The sequence below is a fragment of the Herpailurus yagouaroundi genome, unplaced genomic scaffold, assembly GCF_014898765.1.
Source record: "Herpailurus yagouaroundi ecotype Mexico unplaced genomic scaffold, PumYag 214, whole genome shotgun sequence".
Taxonomy (NCBI): Eukaryota; Metazoa; Chordata; class Mammalia; order Carnivora; family Felidae; genus Herpailurus; species Herpailurus yagouaroundi.
This window is the reverse complement of record NW_024412445.1, coordinates 8780755-8801619: the sequence shown is the minus strand read 5'-3', so window position 1 is coordinate 8801619 and position 20865 is coordinate 8780755. Positions and strand designations below refer to the sequence as shown.

Sequence of the window (20865 nt, the reverse complement as noted above, 5' to 3'; positions counted from 1 at the left end):
TTTCCTTAATAACACAACCTTGTTTATGAAGACTATTTGAGGTATGGCTTTACACCCTTGAGCAAATGAATGTAATTTATTTGCAAGTCTACTAAAATTATTTGGTATGATGCCATTGGCCAAATAAATACCTTAATATTACAGCACCTCTTTGGTAGGAAAATTTACTTCAAACACAGGACTTTTCCAGAGACATAAATGAAAGGTGTCACACTCAGGCTCAGTGTAGCCTCGTAGAGACGGAACCCTGCAGAGGACACAGCTTCCTCAGTTCTTCCCTCTCTGGACACTGGGGAGCACCTCACCCAGACCCCACTGACAATGAAACAGACACTGTGCTCAGCACATGTCTAACATGGGGCACACTGAGAATCTGGAGTTCCTTGAAATGAGTATTGTCTTTGTCCAGTGCTCTCCTAGGGGAGGAGGCTAAGTGCTGCTTGGGGAAGAATGGGCACAGGTTGAACCCCATCCCCTCCCTGCCCCCACCGGGAGACCAAACCTGCCTCTCCAGAGGCAGATTAGTGACCTGCTGGTACTGGAGCATGTCCCTCATTGAGATTCCTCGGCACTGGCCTATCAAAGTATTCCTTCCAAACACATGAGAACTATCCTAAAAGGCTTCTGATAATCACACTAAACAAACATTTTGCCTGCTTTCCAGTGATGTGTTATTTCTCACTAATGGTTTAGTGTCCCAAAGGGATGGCACCATAAGCTACTTAATCCAATACTGGTATGAAAAGTAATTTTCTGCTTGGAGACAGAGCTGAAAATACACCCTCTGCTTTCTCAGTGCCCTGGGGAGCTTCGAGTTACACCAGTACGTAACCTCCCATCTCTGGTAAAGAGCTCCACAGAAGTAGCCCTGGGCATTATTTTTTAACCATGTCTTTCCCAAGATCATCCAAGCATTGACCTTAAACAGTGGATTTTTACATTGCAACTTTTTCACTATTTCCAAACATTTTTCAATATTTTGTTATTTCAAAAACATGAAGCCTTGTATATAGCAGAATCTCCAAACACATTTGCAGATCATTAATAAAACCAACTTACATTTTCAAAAGAAACATCCAAGAATTAGGTGTGCTACTGCTTTAAAGATATACATCAATGTTTCCACGAATGTGGAAAATGATAATTACAGTATTAGAAAGTACACTATAACATTTGTGAAGGGCATGTGCAGGGGACATGTCCTTCACAGTAAAAATCTCAGAAATATGAATGCAAGGTACAGTTGGGTTGGCTAAATGAGTCTGAAGAATAGGCATAGAGGCCAGAGTCAGTCACGCCCTGACCTCTTGTGTGCACTGCTGTTGGGAAACATGATTTACCCTATGACAGAGTGTTGACAAGATGATTATTGTTGCTACTCCAGTCTTTTTTTTTTTTTTAATTTTTTTTTTCAACATTTATTTATTTTTGGGACAGAGAGAGACAGAGCATGAATGGGGGAGGGGCAGAGAGAGAGAGGGAGACACAGAATCGGAAACAGGCTCCAGGCTCCGAGCCATCAGCCCAGAGCCTGACGCGGGGCTCGAACTCACGGACCGCGAGATCGTGACCTGGCTGAAGTCGGACGCTTAACTGACTGCGCCACCCAGGCGCCCCACTCCAGTCTTTATCCACAAAACACACACAAGAGTCCATTGACAAATGGACAAATACATTTCTCAGAGAAATCCTAATCAATATTCCTCAGCATTTAGAGAACACTGAAGCAGAACAAGTGGCTTCAAATACAACAGAAAATGTTTCATTTAATAAAAGCATCTGGGGGCGCCTGGGTGGCTCAGTCGATTAAGCAGCCGACTTCGGCTCAGGTCATGATCTTGCGGTCCGTGAGTTCAAGCCCCACGTCGGGCTCTGTGCTGACAGCTCAGAGCCCGGAGCCTGTTTCGGATTCTGTGTCTCCCTCTCTCTGACCCTCCCCCGTTCATGCTCTGTCTCTCTCTGTCTCAAAAATAAATAAACGTTAAAAAAAAATTAAAAATAAATTAAAAATAAAAAAATAAAAGCATCTGAAGAAATATAGGAGCCTTGCCTTCTTGGCTTAGAATATCTTCAAGACGAAAATGCACATCTTCCTGCCATGGTTTGGAGAAGGGGAGAGTCGGCCTGAGGAGGAAAAGAGGCCAGAGGAGTTAATCTCTTGGGTTCCTCTGGTATTAAAGTGCCCTTAATCCTTTTTTAATTGGGTTTTTATTAATGTAGATTTCAGTGGTAACAAACACCTTCCCAAGTTGTGAAGAAGCTACTCACAGAGTAAAGCATCTTCATCAGCAAAACACCAACTCTGGTTCCTTGAATGCAGAGGCGAGGCATCACTAGGTGTCCAACAGGTGGCCTGTGAATACAAACGAAGTGCTTAAGACAGGGTCTTTTCAAAGGTCTTGAAATCCAGACGTAGTTTACAAACTGTAGCATCTTCGTAAGTGCGGGGGGCTGGGGGGGGGGGTGGAGGATCAGTCTCAAAGATGACTCTGAAGCCACTGCCTCAGGGAATTTTGTTGACAGTGCTCTAAGTGTTGGATTTCCTTCCGCCAACATCATTACCTCCTAAATCTATATCTTCTTTGCTGAGGTCGGAAGGATCTCCCACAACCGTGAGTGTGACTTTTCCCAGGAAACTCACCCCAGGGCCACCAGACACACGAAGAGCTCCTTCCTCTCTGCTCACAGAGCACTTCTGTGCCCTGCAGGTGTCATGGCATTTAAATGCCTTGTGGTGGGATGTCTGTGTGCTGGGCTCCAGAAGGAGTCCCTAAGCTCCCCGGCAGGCCTACCCTCTTAACTTCTCACTGTGTCCCGGAATTCCGCATCATTTCTGTAATTGAGGCCAGATAATACTTATAAAACTGAATTAATCCAACACCTCTCCTCTGCCCTCACTTCTTCCCTACACAATGTGTGATTTGACTTGTCACATTCAGGACAAATTCTAGAATTTCCTGTCTCTTCCAGTTCCTTACCACAGGAACCTTTTCTCAGGCTCCCTAATCTACCATTTAGGGTGATTCAAGAAAATACAGGAATGGTGCTGGATTAAAATGGCCAATGATCCCATTTTAACACAAAGGCCAGCATTGTGTTTACAGTCTGCTCCTCTCTCTTGATTATTTTGGCAACAGACTGCACAAATAAAGGATTTTGGAGTGTGGGATGATGTAATAATGTTTTAACATAAAACCAGAGAGTAACACTGTAATGCATTCATGTTAACGGGATGTAAGTCAGAAGATAGTGACTGCCAGCGTTTGATACTTTATTAGTATGTAGAACCTAATTAAACTGATCGTACTATAAGCATGGCTTCTTATTTCTATGGACTTCACTCTGCCAGACGGTGTCAAATGTGAAGTCTGATCTAAACTGGGGGCTTGCAATGACATTTACTTTCCCGACCTGCACAGCCAAATTAAAGTTTATATAGTTCTCCCGTAAAGCCAAAAGAAATATAAGTTTGAGTCAAAATTGCTTTTACGACTCTCATACGAGGAGCCCAGGCAGGGTTCATAGAGTTGAGGCATGTCCCGAGGGCGCTGCTCTTAAATATGGAAATGGAAAACCATTTCCTTATCCAGAGCCCAATGTCGGCCACAATGAGATTATACTGGGCATCAGAAAATGAAGACTGGGCACCGGCATCTTCAAATGAGAACACTCATCCGCAGGACTTTTGGGTCTTTTTTTTTTTTTTAGTGCTTGGATGTTTATTTCTATAAACATAATAGAGAAAGAGAGAGGGAGGCAATAAACTAAGACAAATTTAAGAATGTTAGTTAGGGAGGGGCTCCTGGGTGGCTCAGTTGGTTGAGCATCTGACTCGTGATTTCAGCTCAGGTCATGATCTCAGGGTGGTGAGATCGAATCCTTTATCGGGCTCTGGGCTGGGCATGCAGCCTGCTCAAGTTTCTCTCTCTCCCCCTCTCTCTCTTTCTCTCTATACCTCCATCCCCACTGCTCATGCACTCTCTAAAATAAAAAATTTTAAATATTTGCATTAAAAAAAAAGAATATCAATTAGGAAAAATACCACATAACTTGGGTCTCTGAAAATGAAGAAAGATTCAGGCATAATATTAAGGCCCTGAGCAACTTAGTCTCTAAAAAGAACTGGGAATCTTTGTCAGGAGTTATAACCACTGGGCCCCAGGCCAAGAGTCAACTTGGCACCAAAGTCAACTCGAAGAAGTGACTCACTTGGCCATGAGAGCACTGCTGTGTGAGACCTTTGGCCTCCTAAGTGAAAGTACCTGGGTTCTCTTATCACTTAATAAAAAGCACTGGAGGCCACCCAAGGGTGCTGCTTCAGATGAAAGCCATAGGAAGAGGTTTGAACCAAGGTCGAAAGGGCACAGACAATGCACTGAAGAGCAAAACAGGTAAGCACCAGAGAAAAGCAATGTCTGCCTTCTCACAGGTAAGATAGTAACCCATGGGATAGTGGATGTTCTTGTTTAAGGGTTTTAAAACATCAATTAAAAAAAAAATTAACTTCAATCACTCTCAAGGCTATCTTGTAACATTCGGGATATGGAATATACAGGTTATTGGACTCCATTTCAAGATTGTTTCAGAAAGTGTCTGGTCAGAAGATTTCTTGATTGACTAGTTTTGGAATAAATTTCATGTGAGGTATAGTTAAGGATTTATCAGGGATGGGATACTTTGAGACTAGATTGTCAGATGGCCACTCTCCTTGCTCCTTGATGGTAAGAGCTAGGGGAGGTCTACAATAAAATGGGTGGGAATACTCAGCATTCTCTCAAACCCTGGAACCCATCCCAATGCTAATTTTACCCTTTGCTCCTAGGTCTATTTCTCTTGGTCCTGCACAACAAGATTACCCACTCTTCCCTATGACTGCCTTTGGCATTACTGAGGATGCTTGTCAGCGTCTCTGAGTTCTCTCTTGTTCAGTGAAAATATCCTCAGTACCCTCAGTGTTTCCTCAAAGGACTTTAAATCCTTCAATTGTCTTCACTGCTTTTTCCCCTGAATGTGTTAGTTTATCAAGAAATATTAGGCTCAGGATTTAACACATTCATTCCTTGATAAACAGTGATGGAAAGCATCAAATAGCAGGGCTGAATTCTGCAGAGAAGAGCAGAACCTCTGTGTGCAGGTACCTCTACTGGTAGTCTGATGGGCTAGCACTTACAGAGCTGTATTAACAGCCATGTGATTGATCCTCATGCATTCTTATTAACCAAAAATAAACCTAATTCTTAACTGTCCCAAATTGGAAGGAACCAAGATGCCCTTCAGTAGGTAAATGGATAAACAAATGGTAGTACTTTCAATACAATGGAAATTTATTCAGTAATAATAATATAAAAAAGAGCTATCAAGCTACAAAAAAATATGGAGAAATCTTAAGTGCACATTATTATATAAAAGAAGCCAATTTGGGTGGTTACCAGAAGCAGGGGCTGGGGAATAGGCAAAAATGGGGGAATGTAGCCAAAAAGAACAGTAGTCCTGGGGATGTCATGTACAGCATGCTGACTATATAGTTAACAACACTGTGTTGTATACTTGAAAGTTGCTGAGAGATATTAAAGTTCTCATCACAAGAAAAAAAAAGTGTAACTATAAGTGATGATGGATGTTAACTAAACTTATTTTGGTGATCATTTCACATATATCAAATAACTGTATTGTACATATAAAACAAATACAAGGTTATATGTCAATTATGTCTCAATTAAGAGGAAAAGCCACCAATTTGAAAAGACTCCATACTATATGATTCTAACTACGTGCCATTTTGGAAAAAACTATAGAAACAGTAAAAAGATCAGTGGTTGCCAGGAGCTGGAGGGAAGGAGGAAGGTAGAATAGGTGAAGCACAGGGAGTTTCTAGGGCAGTGAAACTATTCTGTATGATACTATGATGGTGGGCACATGCATTGTGCGTTGTCAAAACCGAAAAAAACTGTGCAACACAGAGTGAACCTTAATGTAAAGTACAGATGTCAATTAATAATAATGTATTGGGGCACCTGGGTGGCTTTGTCGGTTAAGCAGCTGACTTTTGATCTCAACTTAGGTCATGATCTCATAGTTCATGGGTTTGAACCACCCATCGGGCTCTGTGCTCACAGCATGGAACCTGCTTGGGATCACCTGTCTCCCTCTCTCTCTTCCCCTCCTCCACTAGTACTATCTCTCTTTCTCTCTCTCAAAATAAACAAAGATTAAAAATAAAAAATAATAATGTATTAACACTGTGTTCATTGATTTTTAACAAATGTACCACACCAAAGCTGGATGTTAACAAACACAAAATAGGAACAACGACAACAGCAACCTTCAAACAAATCCTTTTTTTCATAATCCCTTCTATCATGTCATTTAACCCTATAATCTTGATTTTCCACTACTTTTTGCACCCAAAGGCAGGCTTTTTATTCAGTCCTTATTAAACTGCACTGCTTATTAGTCTGATAGCTGCTGACCTTGATTCTATCACCCAACATATGCCCGTTCTCTTGTAGGTACATGGATACGTGGTATCCAGAAATCTAGTGGCTAGGTACTTTATTCATGTAAATGCCACACATAAAAGTGGATGAAACAATTTATTCAATAGCAATGTGTTAAGTGGTATGTACCAGACATTGCTTTGGGTATCAGCCAATGAAATGGATGTTAGCCTCTGCTCAGTGGAGCTACTATATTCTAGTATAGGGAGAGAGACAATAAGCAATGATGTCATAAATGAGTTCTAAAATAGGTGAGAAGACGCTGAGTACCTGGGGAAAACCAAAACGGGGTGGGGGGGGGTTGGTCTTTAATTATTCAAATGCCCTGAATCTGAGGCTGGAAGGAATAGGGCAGATTTGAGGTAGTGTGAAAAGGCCGTCTGTGATGGACATGTGTGCAGAGCCAGGAACGTGAGAGATGGGGCTGCAGGGACGGTGAGGGGCCAGATCATGCTGGGATGTGTAGGCTGTGGAAGGATTTTTAACTTTATGCTATCTTTTCCCTCTCAAATAGAAAGCCATTCCATTATTTTAAAAAGCAGATAAAATGAGCTTTTAGAAGAGAACGGAGAGGAGGAAGGTAAGAGGAGAGATGGAGAGTCCAGATGGCCATGATGGCAGCAGCAGGGCCCCTGGGAGGAAGAGCTGAGGTCCAAGATCCTAACAATTGGGTGGATGGTGGAACATTCACTGAGAGAGCAGACCCTGGACCAGGAGGAGAAGTCCGGGGCACGTCTATAAAGTTTGAGGTGCCTATATGACACTCACAGGCTAGTGGGGTGGTAGGTAGGTAGATTCATGGGTTTGGACATCAGGCACGAGGAACTGGAACCAGCAGACATTCATTCAACAAGATCTGAATTTCCACGGCTACAGGCTGCACAGATCTGGGCTGGGATCCTGCTTCCACCACTGGTAACATTCTCTTGAGTTTGTTTAACTTCTCTGAGCTTTAGCTCCCTCTTCTGCAAGTTCAGGTCATTACTTCTGTGAAGGATTTCTGCCAAGCTTGAAAAAGAAAATGTAAGAACTCTAGCAGATTGGTTTCTTTTGGGGGGGTGGGGGGTGGGGGATAAGAATCCTCAAGTCTCTCTCTCTCTCTTTCTGTCTCTGCCCCATTCTTTCTCCCTCCCCCTCTCTCTTTTTCCTTCTGTAGTTTCCTGTTTCCTATGTTAACTAATTTTACTTTCAAAAAGCAAATTTGTTCTTACATGCCCTGTTCCCAAGGCCTGCAATCTCCTAGTTGGTGACTGACATGCCTCTGATAATTGGATCTAGAATTTTTAACACTGACTAAAAGAAAGTTGTAGATGTGAGAATGCATCATATTTTCTTTGTCAAAGCTTCACCTACATCTGCCAACTCCAATCTGCTATCACCCCTACACAAATCCCAAACACTCAACACCAATTTGTCGTGTCAATCAGCAGTCACTTGATTTCAACCTAGCTGCAGCAGGCAGCAGAGGAGGAGAAACTGAGGACAGACGGGTTCCTCTAGAGTTGAGTTGGCAGCACAGGCGTTAGTGGAAAGACAAGCGAGTGAGAAAAACGAAAAGTTGATGGTACTATTATAAAATGACCAATCATTTTGCGCAGCCAAGATGACTGAGAAACTAGGATAAGTACTCCCAATGATACAAAGATCAGTGCTACTTGGAATAAAAAAAGAGGGTAAAGAGAAAGAATGCGATTTGCATTTATTTCAGTGGTGGGATAATCACAGTGCTGGTCTTGCTTAGGGTGTGATGAAAAGAAGAAATTGCCTAAGTGGCATGGGAGTGAATATTTCACGACAAAATATAACGAGAAATAAGTACCTATGCCAGATATCAAAACATACTATAACATTTCATGTTTAACGCAAGGAAATATGGATGAGAAAAGGAAAACTTAGGAGTGGAAAAGTATAGAAAGCCTAGAAATTTAGCTGGGTTAGTGTGGGATTAAAACCATATTGGATAATGAGTGGGAAACAGCAAAAAACTCAATGATATTAGGTTAAAATTAGACAGTGTTTTGGAAGAAAAACCCTAAAATATAACCATGTTTAAATAATCTCTGGATACATCAAAGAACAAAATATTAGGGAAAACATAGATGAGTTACCAAAGAGGCAGAACTTGTTAGAGCTTGAAGTGATAATATATATGAAGCATTGAGAGAAAAAAGTAACAGATTCAATTAAATAAAAATGTAAAATTTTTTAAAGCAAAAGTAAGATTAAAATAGACATGCAATAGAAGATTTGGTAACATATACAAGTAGAATGCATATGTATAATAAAGCAAATGGTATAAATTGGCACCTAATGGAAAGTTAAGTGGCTGTGAGCACATTCATATAATTTAGACCAGTATTCTAGTGTCTAGAAATTTATCCTTAGGAAACTGTAGAAAGGAGAAAAATCTAGGTCCATGTAAGTATTAATTGCAAGACTATCCGCTACTGTAAAATAATGAAAACAAACCAAATATCCAACAATAGGGAGATGGTTAAGGAAATTGGGACATAGTAGCACAATGTCATACTTACTTATTAAAATGATAATTTGCAAGACAATGTAATACCATGAAAAATATTTGAGATAATATTGGAAGCCTATGGCTACAATTGTTTATATGATTGTGGACAAATACTAAAAAATCTTAGTGTCTGTCCATAAAAAGTTAAGGACCCTGAAAAGTTAACACAGTTCTTTTAGTGAGCTAAGATTACAGGTGATTTTCTTTTTTCTTTTCTTTTCTTTTTTCTTTTTCTTTTCTTTTCTTTTCTTTTCTTTTCTTTTCTTTTCTTTTCTTTTCTTTTCTTTCTTTTCTTTTCTTTTCTTTTCTTTTCTTTTCTTTTCTTTTCTTTTCTTTTCTTTTCTTTTCTTTTCTTTTCTTTTCTTTTCCCTTCCCTTCCCTTCCCTTCCCTTCCCTTCCCTTCCCTTCCCTTCCCTTCTCTTCTCTTCTTTTCTTTTGTAAATTTCATTTAAGAGTTAAAATATTGTATGGAAAATTCAAACAGAAGACAGGTACAAGAAAGAGTCCGTGAGCAAGGATCCAGGTGTTGCTGAAACTAGAATGGTAAGTCACCCAAGCGAAGGGCACAGACTGCAAAAGTTTTAGGTTGGGTCTGAGGCTCTAAGACCATTTCCTTATCACCTTAATTCCCTACCCAACACTAGAGTAAATTTGTGTTACTCACAGGAAGTATGTTTGCTTGGATGACTTACTTAATGACACCAGCTGTGCCTCCTCCCTTATCCATTGCCCCTCCTAGTAACACACCACCGACATTTTCTAGGCAATAATAATTCAGGACACTCAACTTGAAGCTTCTTCAATGCATAAAAACAGACATTTTAGAAGTTTTGACTTTTAAGAAAGCTTCCTGAATCTTCTCAAAGCAACAGGGACCCATAAGGACCGACTCTGTTGGTATGTCCCTTTCTGTGAAACCAGACAGAGCACGATTTCTGTGCATGTGTATGTTCTTCATTGTAATACAGTGCCTCTATCACACAATTTGTGAATCTTTTTTGATGATGAATGGCCAAAAAAAAGGGAGAAATGAGGAGAAAGTAGACCTGAGACGAAGGGGGAACTAAGAGGGGGGAGGGGCACTACAAAATAAGGTCATGGAATGAGAAGAGAAAGTAGGGGGTTTGAGGGGCTTCAGGGGCTGGTGGAGTTTGTCACAGGAGAGCATCTCTAGGGCACAAAGACATTGGGAATTGGATGAAGGGACTTTAGAGAAGTAGTGGTCTGAGTTTTGAGCCTATCATTTAATGTCCTTTGCAAGATGCATTGGAATGCCTTTTCAATCAGTTTGGTGGCAAACTGTGCTTTTCATACACAAGCTGTTAATATCAGAAAAGGGGCCACACAGGAACTAAGAATTTATAAGCCTCTTCCTCCTCTTCCATTGGATAAATACCAAGACATTCTAGATCTTTTTTTAAAATTATTTTTTATGTTTGTTTTTATATTAGAGAGAGAGAGAGAGAGAGAAAACACACAGGCAAGGGAGGGAGAGAGAGAGAGAGAGAGAGAGAGAGAGAGAGAGAGAGACCAAGACAGAACCCGAAGCAGGCTCCAAGCTGTCAGCACAGAACCCGACTAGAGGCTCGAACCCAGAGCCATGAGATCATGACCTGAGCCGAAGTCTGATGCTTAACCAACTGAGCCACCCAGCCACCAACTCCTGGGACATTGTAATGCCACTCTGGAGAAGAGGCCTTGGGCTCTTCAGTGCTTCTCATCCTGAGAGGATGAAGTTCCTCAAGAGAAAGCCCTGTTGAATGGCTAAGGGGAATTTGCATTGACAGTTCTCTCTGTTGGGTGTTTCGGCCAAGGAGGGAAAGAGGAAGCAGAATCTTCAGTATCAGAGCTAAATGATAAAAGATACCAAAACAGTATTTCCATAGAGAGAGAGATAGTGCCTCATGGAAATTCTTCTCTGGAGTAAAACAGTGAAACATAGATCTGTACTTATGCCACATTTTCACAATTAGTTCTTTTAAGGGCTAATATTTAAAATATTTATCCACTGCCTAGGGTATAGATACCAATCATTAAAACCAAATAGACTTTCGGGTGCCTGGGTGGCTCAGTGAGTTGAGTGTCTGATTCTTGATTTTGGCTCGTCATGATCCTTGAGACCTGAGATTGAGCCCCGCGGTGGGCTCTGTGCTGAGTTTGGAGCCTGCTTAAGATTCTCTCTCCCTCTCTCCCTTTGCCCCCTTCTTTTTCCCCTACTCACACACACACACTCTCTCTCTAAAAATACAAAACAAAAAAAACCACACACACACACACACACACACGACAAAGAAAACCCTAAACAGACATTAACTTTCTTTTGCTGGAAAGAGGAGGTGGTAGGATTGATGGGGGCGTTGTGAAGGGGCTGGGCTTGAAGCAGTGACCGTTCGCCAACCAGCTGGAAATATTTCAACATTTTAAGAAAAAGTATGACCATGTTGGTACTGATTATCAGCCTTGGTCCTTCCTCTACTCTCTTCCCCTTGGTAGCTGTAGCCTTTTTTGTCCTTTCCTTGCCTTCGCTAACGTGGGGTGATCCCCCCTCACTCTGTAAGGTACTCCTTGTGCTTCATGTCCTGAGTGAATCTGTGTGTGAGTGACCAGGATCGTAAAGGTAGACTTACTCATGGGATGAGAAGGAAGCTACATGGCATCCCCGTGATACCTCCATCGCCATGGGAGCCAAGGTGGGTTATTGGCAGGAAGACAGAGAGTGCCCATGGTGGAAGAACAGTGTTCATGTAGAGAAGCAATTCTACGACAGATGCATGAGTTCAGGTGATCAGTAGGAACACCCTTGTAACCACCATGAACCTGGATCGTCAGCACTCGGTCTTCATCAATTCCAGCCCGGCAGCACTGACAAAGGAAGCCCATTGCTTACATTTCTCAACATGGTACATGCCAGGCAGGCAGCCCAAGTGTCAGCCCAAACCTCTCTCTGATTTCACACCCGGCCTGGCACGGTTGGTAATGATCCAGACGTGGGCTCTGAGCACAAGGTCTGGGACAGTGTATTGCGTCTTCCACTGACTGCCTGAGTGCTTCTTGCTTACCTCACCACTCTAAACCATCAATCTAAAATGGGGACATTAACTGTTGTTAATTCACAGGGCTGTTGTGGAAATTAAAGGAGTTAGTGTTTGCGAAGAAGCCAGAATGGTGCCTGGTGCATAGTAAGTGCTCAGTTTTTAAAAGTACTGTTATTGTCATTTTCCTTCCTTTCCTCTATGCAGCTGCTGAGACTAGCTTGACTCCCTAACACCAATCCTATTTCTCGTTTATACTCATATCCAAATTTTTAAAATAGCTTAGTTTGTGCTAAGACACTGCTTCTCAACTCTTTTTTTTTTTTTAATTCATGAACTTTTGATAAACATAAAAATATTATGCCCAACTCTCCAAGGAGATTTTTAGTGGGACTTGCCTCTACTACCCTAACTCCCTATTATTCCTCTTGATGATAATCAGTGAACTATAGCATAGTTTTTTAACGACACAATTGTTACTTATCCAATTTGACTATGTCCAGTAAATTCCCAAGCAGTTAAACAATCTGTCCAATGTAGGCTGTTACTCCCCCGGAGGCAAAGCATTAGGAGACGCCTCAGCAAATGTGTGGGGATTCACAGAGCTGGACTTAGAAGAAGGAATGCGTGGTGAAGGCTATGATGGTGAATTTGGACTCCAAATTCAGAGGACTGAACAGAGTTGAAAGTTAAGAAGGAGGTCAAGTTTAACAAACCAAAGAGAGACAATGGAGTACTGAGCCAAAACGATGGGAAGCCTGGGACTTCAGATACAGATTTACTCTAGTAATAAAGGTTGGAATCTAGAATCAAAAGAGGAAGAGAAGGAAAAACAAACAAGCAAACCAACAAACAGAAGATCAGAGATAAGCAGGGAGTCACTACCTGGACTACTAGGTACTGTGTCCAGTGACTGGCTTCCATACAACAGCCAGGGAGTGATCTATAGTGGGTAAAGCATCCAAGACCACCTAAGGGTTTAATGGTTTGAGGAGAATTAACTCCTTGATTTGCTCAAGTCCCACTGCAGATTGCATACTCATATGGCACTTGTAAAGTTAAAAACAAAAATGACCCTTTGACAAATACAGGGTGGTAATAGCTTTAGGCCAAAGTCATCAGTAAGGGCTAAAACCGGGGGGGGGGGGGGGGGGGGGGGGGGGGGGAGGTGAATGTGATGAGAAAGAGGATATTTGCATGGGTCAGTTTATCTCCCCAGAAGATACTTAATAATTGCAGAGGGAAAATAGTGACTTTATATGGAGACATTTGGGAGACTACCTTAGCCAAAAGATCAAAGTTAAAATCACCGGTATGGGGAAATATAGATTATCATATGTCTTCTGATGCCGTGCATTTAGAAAGCACAAAAGTGACGTTGGAGGAGACTGAGGGAACATGACAACCAAATGCATTGTGCAGTCTGGGCTGGATCCTGAACGAAGAGGAACCTCAGTGGGAATCTGACATTTGAATATGTTGTATAGAGATATTAATAGTATTCTGCCAATTTGAGTTCTTGATTTGAATCATTATACTATGGTTATGCGTGACATCGACATTTTAGGAAGCTGGGAGAAAAGAATATGCGAACTCTTTGTAATATTTTTACCAACTTTTTTGAAATCTAAAATTACTTAAACATTAAAAGCTAAAAAATAATTTTTTAAAAGATCAAAACCTATAATAGCATTCGGAAAAACAGTAGGCAACTGCTAAGCCCACAATAGTTACTTAATGAAGGTGGTAGTGATAGAAATTTCCATAGTGCCATAGAGCAAGGCTGAGAAGTCCAATAAGAAGCACACAGAAACTGCTCCAAAATCCAAGAACTTGACTGACCTGGGGAGAAACAGGAAGAAGCATTGGCCCTTGTGGAAGGGACTGTCAGTTGCTCCGCTCACAGTTACACGAGAAAGCGGACGTGACGGCTCTAGCTTTGGTAGCCACAGTATGGAAACCACACATTGGAAGGGGAGCTTCAGAAGCAAAGGAGGTAGGACGTAGATGACATCGCAGAGCTGCCACACCAGCCCTAGACCTCCCCTAAGCAGACTACTGCCACAGGAGAGGAAAATACACTTCTATTGTGCTTTACCTATTGTTACTTGCAATCTATTTCCATTAGCTGAAGCTAGTCCTACCTGGGTTTCCAACTTGCTCTAGCTCTAAGATACAGGACATGACTCAGTCGCAAGCTATGTCCCTCCACTCAATGACTTCTGAGTGGCCAGATACATACCCCGTCCTCTGACCTCACCTGCACTATTCCTTTTATATTGTTTCCACAAATCCCAAAGATTAGGCCAGGCTTATGGGGATAAGTGGTGTCACACTGCTCTTCCAGAGGTGCAATTATCACAGGCAAAGTCCTGGGGCAAAGACGGGAAGAGCCACCGCATGGCTTTCAAGGTCCTTCAAAGGACTCCTCTATATTCTCACACCTCCCCCTTCACTGGTCCTACCCTTGTTCATTTGTGCCCCAGACCCAGTGTTCACCTGTGCTTCCCTGTGTTCTGTGATGCCTCAGAATCTTTCCACATACAATTTCCTCTTCCAAGAACATCCTCTGTTCTACTTTTCACCTGTACAACCTCTTTTATTCTTTAGATTTGTGCTTAAATATCACATCGTCCAAAAATCCTTCATGACTGTGGAAGATGGGGGTAGGCCACTCTGGTGTGTCAACAGCTGAACTTCATCTTACCCCTATCACATTGCATTATAATTACTTGTTCACTTGTCTCTATAGACATAATGATACTGATTTTCACCCTTCGTCCTTTCTCCTGTCTTTTCCCTTCCACTAGGTAGCTACAGCCTTTTGTGTTCTTTCTTTGCCCTCTCTCAAAAGGTGTGATTCCATCAAAGCACGTCTCCAGAACCAAACAGAATATCTGGCATATAGTATGGCTTCAATAAATAATGGATGGATGAATGGGAGACTTTTTTAAAGGTTTATGTTGGTCATGACTTATGCCAGTGTGTAATATTGGATGGCACAGAACATCTCTAACCTTCTCAAAGTCCAGATACGGTTAGCTTTTATGAGACCATCCAGACCCCCCACAGAGCCCAGCTGCAGCACTGTTTCATAGCAACTCATTCCCCAAACAAGTCCCCTGGAAGAATTCCCACAGGAGGGGTTGGGGTGGAGATGGGCAGGACTTTCCTGTGGGCTACATTGATTTCATTAATCTCGTTCTCACTACTCAGCCAGTAGAACAAGTAAGTCAAGTTATATGTACTGCTGCCTCCAATTCGGGCTGGAAAGAAAAAAAAGAAGCCAGTGTTCCACATCATAAAGAGAAGCAAAGGAAAAATAATGAGGCTTTAAAAGAGGTTGATGATTTTAACACCTCTAGATCTACACTCATTTGCTCAATACAGCAAACCTTAGTTAGCAAAGTAAGACAAAAAAAATGTCCCGTTACAGAAGCACACAGAACATTTGCATTTGAATGAGTGAAATTCCAAAACCTCAATACTGTAAAGCAGCAGCTGTGGGGCGGTGGAAAAAGAGTTTTGGACTAGGATCTGGGCTCCAGGCCTGGCTCTGCCACTCCATAGCTGCGTGACTGTCCAACTCAGCCGGTCTCAGCTTGGGTTTTTTTCTCCAGTAAATGGAACACTGCGCTAAATGATCCCAACAACCCCAAACCAAGTGAAAACCTCTCTTGTCGTTGTGTGTAGCAGACACAAGTGACAGTTTCCAATCATCCTCACCCTCTGGTCACCTAGCCCACAGCTGGGTAAGTCTGTTGGTCCAAGAATGGCATCTGGAGAGAAGGTTTATTCATCTATAGTTCCCCCAATGCCTCTGTTAAATAATTGATAGCGGCTGGAAAATGCTTTCAAATTTGGACGTTGCTAGGCAGAGGTGAGAAGTGAGTCTAGCCTGATTTTATTTAAAGACCATAAAAATCTATAAACCTTTTCTTGCTCTGTGCAGCAAAATCTTTTTTCAGAAGCTAAGGAGTCAAACAACATTTTGTGTGCGATCCTGCTCTAAGGTAAGGGTTATACCTGCCTATAGTCTCTGTCCATTCTAGATATCCTGGGGCCTTCAAGAATGGCTGCCAGAGGGGCGCCTGGGTGGCTCAGTCAGTTGAAACTTGGTCAGTTGAACCTCCGACTCTTGATTTGGGCTCAGGTCATGATCTCATGGTTGGTGGGTTTGAGCCCTGGTTTGGGTGCTGTACTGAAAGCATGGAGCCTGCTTGGGATTCTCTCTCTCCCTGTCTCTCTGCCCCTCCTCCACTTATGCGTGCATATATCCTCTCTCAACATGAATAAATAAACTTTTTAAAAAAAGAATGGCTGTCGGCACTAATCTTTGGCAGCTACTGTGTATTTCTTTATGAAGCCAGTGTTTTTTATAATGTTTACTTATTTTTGAGAGAGAGAGAGAGAAAGAGAGGAGAGAGAAAGAGAGAGATCATGAACAGGGGAGGCCACACAGAGAGAGGGAGACAGAGAATCCCAAGCAGGCTCTACATGGTCAGCACATAGCCTAATGTGGGGAGAATCTGACCTGAGCAGAAATCAAGAGCCGGATGCTTAACTGACTGAGCTGGTGCCCCAATAATATTTCTATTGTTATCTCCTTGAACTGTTAAAGTATCTAAGTCCTACACTCCTAAGTATTAACAGTATTTGATTTGGTAAGAATGTGCCGTTGGGTAAATTTCAAAATGGAAACTTCACATAAAACATTATTTAACTGTCAAAAAGCCCCTTTGAATGAGAAATGAGATATCTCCATTTTACAGGTAAGGAAACTGAAGCTAAAATCATATAAGTATCTTGCCCACAGTTAAACCAAGGGTGGAGTTGAAATCTGAACCCAGGGCACTTCAACTTTGCTTTTCTACTCATTCCCCTGTCCTTCTGAAGGTCAGGTGCATATCTTTCACTTCTGTAGTTTTTATTTCCAAAGACTCACACATTCTTTATATATAAGAAATATTTACTAGCATAATTTGAGTGCATCCCATATACTCCCTATAATTTCAGTATAATCAATTTAGAGCCTTATTAATAGTGAAGAGGTCACATTTTGTACAAGACGCTCAGGGTGGCCTTGAGGTAAATCCTAAAGAGGCCTGATGGTTCAGGGCTGCTTCTTCCCAGGCTGCTGTGAACGTGGGGTGACTGATAAGCTTCAGAGAGGCCACCCATGAAGTTATAGTTATTCTGCTCCGAATGAAGATGCAGAGAAATGAAAAGATAGGGAAGACTTTAGGGAAAGACGTGGTACTAGACTCAATGGATGAATATGGAAAGCAGTGGAAATGGACTCCTCTGCTCACAGACTGGAAGGTGGATGATGTTCATCCTAACACTGGGATCAAGAAAACACAAAGTGCGGGGCGCCTGGGTGGCGCAGTCGGTTAAGCGTCCGACTTCAGCCAGGTCACGATCTCGCACTCCGTGAGTTCGAGCCCCGCATCAGGCTCTGGGCTGATGGCTCGGAGCCTGGAGCCTGTTTCCGATTCTGTGTCTCCCTCTCTCTCTGCCCCTCCCCCGTTCATGCTCTGTCTCTCTCTGTCCCAAAAATAAATAAACGTTGAAAAAAATTTTTTTTTAAAAAAATAAAAAATAAAAAAAATAAAAAAAAGAAAACACAAAGTGCTTGGTGGTAGGGACAGAATGGATTGTGAGGAATGTGTAGTGCAGTTAAATGGACACGTCCAACTTTACATGTGGCCGCAACATTTATTCAAAGTTTGGTTTGAAGCCTACAGTTAAGTGAAAGCTGAAGCTATGTGACTAGACAAGGTGGAAACAAACCGTGAAGCATGAGAAGGTGGAGGGATTGACAGGAGTTGCACTGATGGTTAGGAGGTGATCAAAGGGAGGAAAAAAGTCACTAAATGGCCCAAGAAGAAACAGGGAGAAAGTAGAACGAAAATGGGGGAAAATGTTGAAGGACATTTTTAGGAAAAAGTTACCAAAGGTATACAATTTCAGAGAGCTTAAGATTGTCTTAAACTAATCAGGAAAGAAATTGCCTTAAAATTATTGCAACAGATGACTTGACTTGTAGAAATTCAGAGTGAACTAATTTGTGTAATTTGTCCATTATGTGTCATTCTTCAGTCCCTAAGAGCCTTGAAAAACAGATATTACACTGGTAGAGAAAAATGATTCCAGGATGGGTCATGGAAGAGAGCGCTAAAAAAATTTGTTTTGCCTACTTTATAGTTTTGATTGAGATTACAGAAATAAATCTTATTAATTTTACAAGTCAATAATATCCACCCCAAGGATTTATATTTATGAGATAAGTAAAACTCGAATGCTGACTTAAATCCCAGGGTGGGGGGGGGTGGTTCTTATAATGAGAAATCCCCAAGAGATGAATTTGATTGAGTGCCTGCTGAGAATTTTACATTGTAGTATTAGTCAGACTTCTCAGGATTTAGCTCATCATATACTTTTCCTTTATTAAATTTTTTTTCTTACTTTGGTAAGCATTCCAAAAATCGATTGGGATGCAGTTAGCATTACTAATGTTGACCTTATTATAGTGGAAATGACCTCATTATCACTCTTGATGCCAAACAGAATCCAGGACAGATTGTGATCTTGGTCTGAGATGAACAAAACAATATGACAATGAAAAAATGAAAGACACTTGGAACCAGTCTCCCACAGAATCCTAATCTGATACTCTTAAAAAAAAAATCATGAAATTTTGGTTCCGATGCCAGGGTACACCACCGATTTAAGAGACAGCACGTGTCACGTTGATAGAACTCCTTAAATGAAGTTGTCACGGGTATGTATGTAAAACAATGGAAAAACCCCTATCTGCACTCATTTGACCAGTGGCTTCTACTGTCCCTTATGCTGCAATAAATTTAGACACCTGTCTACCCAGCAGTACCCCGTCCACCACCAAGACACAATTTCAAGTATGGCCTTTCCTGCTATATTTCAGTTCCCTTTCATCATTTACTCCATTGCTACTCATGCCATTTTTCTTTCATTTGCTCCACAAATATGGTGACCACCTTTCTATGTTTCTGGTACTATTTTAGTGGCAAACAAGACAGACAACCACCTCTATGATGGTTGTATTTTAATGAGGAGATGGAGCCAACGGCCCTGGATGCTCATGTCCTCCCCACTTTTGGCAGCACAGCAGAGAGCTTGGAAAGGAGATCTGAGTTAGTTGAACAGGCTAATTACTAGTGTATCAGGCTAATGACAAGTCGCCATGTTCTGGAGTATCCCTTCCAAGGCCACCTCCCCGACCAGGGATCTTGTGTCCTCTCATGGATGCTTTCCGACCTTGCCCCTCTTCTCAAAAGGCACACCACAAATACACAGAACATCCCCAGGGAATGTCCTCCTTTATTGGAACCTTGGCCATGGGACATGCAGACCACCTGCACCTGGTATAAGACCTAACAAGTAACAAGAGTTAGAGACAATGTATATGTTCTATTACTTCTCTGAATGTTTTTCTCCAATAAACTCTATATCTGAATTGGATGGTGTTGCAATAGATAAACAGATAAAATCCATTTCTTTTTAAGACCAATTTTTTTAAGTTTGTTTGTTTATTTATTTATTTATTTATTTATTTATTTATTTATTTAGAGCATAAGTGGGGAAGGGGCAGGGAGAGAGGCAGAGAGAGAGAGGATCCCAAGCAGGCTCTGCACTGTCAGCGTTAAGCCAGATGTGGGGCTCACACTCAAGAACTGTGAGATCATGACCTGAGTCGAAGTTGGAGGCTTAACAGACTGAGTCACCCAGGTGCCCATTTTTAAGATGAGTTTTGACAGTGATAAGTGCTATGAAGGAAACAAAACCGTGCAATGGGACAGGGGGGTCTGATCCTAGGTAAGGCCTACTATAGTTAGGACGGCCAGGAAGGCCTTTTTAAGGAGACAGTAATAGAAGCAAAGCAGTAATAATAAAAGGCAGGTAGCCAAGCAAAGAAAGAACATTCAAGCACAGGAAACAACAATCACAGCAGATTGGATGAGCATAAGTTTGAAACGTTTGTGAGACAGAAAGCCAGGACCACAGTGACTGAGGGCGCCTGGGTGGCGCAGTCGGTTAAGCATCCGACTTCAGCCAGGTCACGATCTCGCGGTCCGTGAGTTCGAGCCCCGCGTCAGGCTCTGGGCTGATGGCTCGGAGCCTGGAGCCTGCTTCCAATTCTGTGTCTCCCTCTCTTTCTGCCCCTCCCCTGTTCATGCTCTGCCTCTCTCTGTCCCCCCCAAAAAAAACAAAAACAAAAACAAAAAAAACGTTGAAAAAAAATAAAAGTGATATCAGAAAGGGGTGCCTGGGTGGTTCAGTCGGTTAAGTGTCCGACTTTGGCTCCGGTCATGATCTCATAGTTCACAAGTTTGAGCCCCGTGTCGGGCTCTGTGCTGACAGCTCGGAGCCTGGAGCCTGCTTTGGATTCTGTGTGTCTCTCTCTCTGCCCCTTCCCCATTCGTACTCTGTCTCTCTCTCAAAAATAAGTAAACATTAAAAAAAATTTTAAAGTGACATCAGACAAGTAATCAGAGGACCTGTAAGGAGATTAGATTTTTTTTCTCTAACTACAATAAGAAGCCATAGGAGAATTTAAAGAGAAAGATTATAAGTTGATAAACGTATTTAAAGGTTTAACTCCTGGGTTTGGAGGAGAATGGCATAGAGGGCACATGAATGGAAGCCAGGAAACCAGGTAGAAGGCTAGCACATGATCCAGGTGACAGGTAAGGGCAGATGAGCACATTCCGGTTAGTCTGCAGGACCCGCACATGAGCACTGACTGGATGGTGGACGTAGGAAAGAAGAA

At 42.0% G+C, this 20865-nt stretch overlaps 2 long non-coding RNA genes across 2 annotated transcripts in view; one reads left to right on the top strand and one right to left on the bottom strand.

Annotated features, from left to right (window-relative positions):
- Positions 1-1942: 1942 nt before the first annotated feature.
- The window catches only part of LOC121017015 (uncharacterized), a 45066-nt gene continuing 26143 nt past the window's right edge, over positions 1943-20865 (bottom strand). Inside the window, exons 3-5 of the long non-coding RNA XR_005784587.1 lie at positions 7266-7505; positions 2269-2353; positions 1943-2124 (exon numbers count right to left, since the gene is read on the bottom strand). This is a non-coding gene — a long non-coding RNA (uncharacterized LOC121017015). The remainder of the gene's footprint in view (positions 2125-2268; positions 2354-7265; positions 7506-20865) is intronic.
- Positions 16007-19454, top strand: LOC121017016 (uncharacterized). Its single transcript, XR_005784588.1, has 3 exons — positions 16007-16066; positions 18624-18837; positions 19100-19454. It is a non-coding gene; the product is annotated as an uncharacterized LOC121017016 (long non-coding RNA).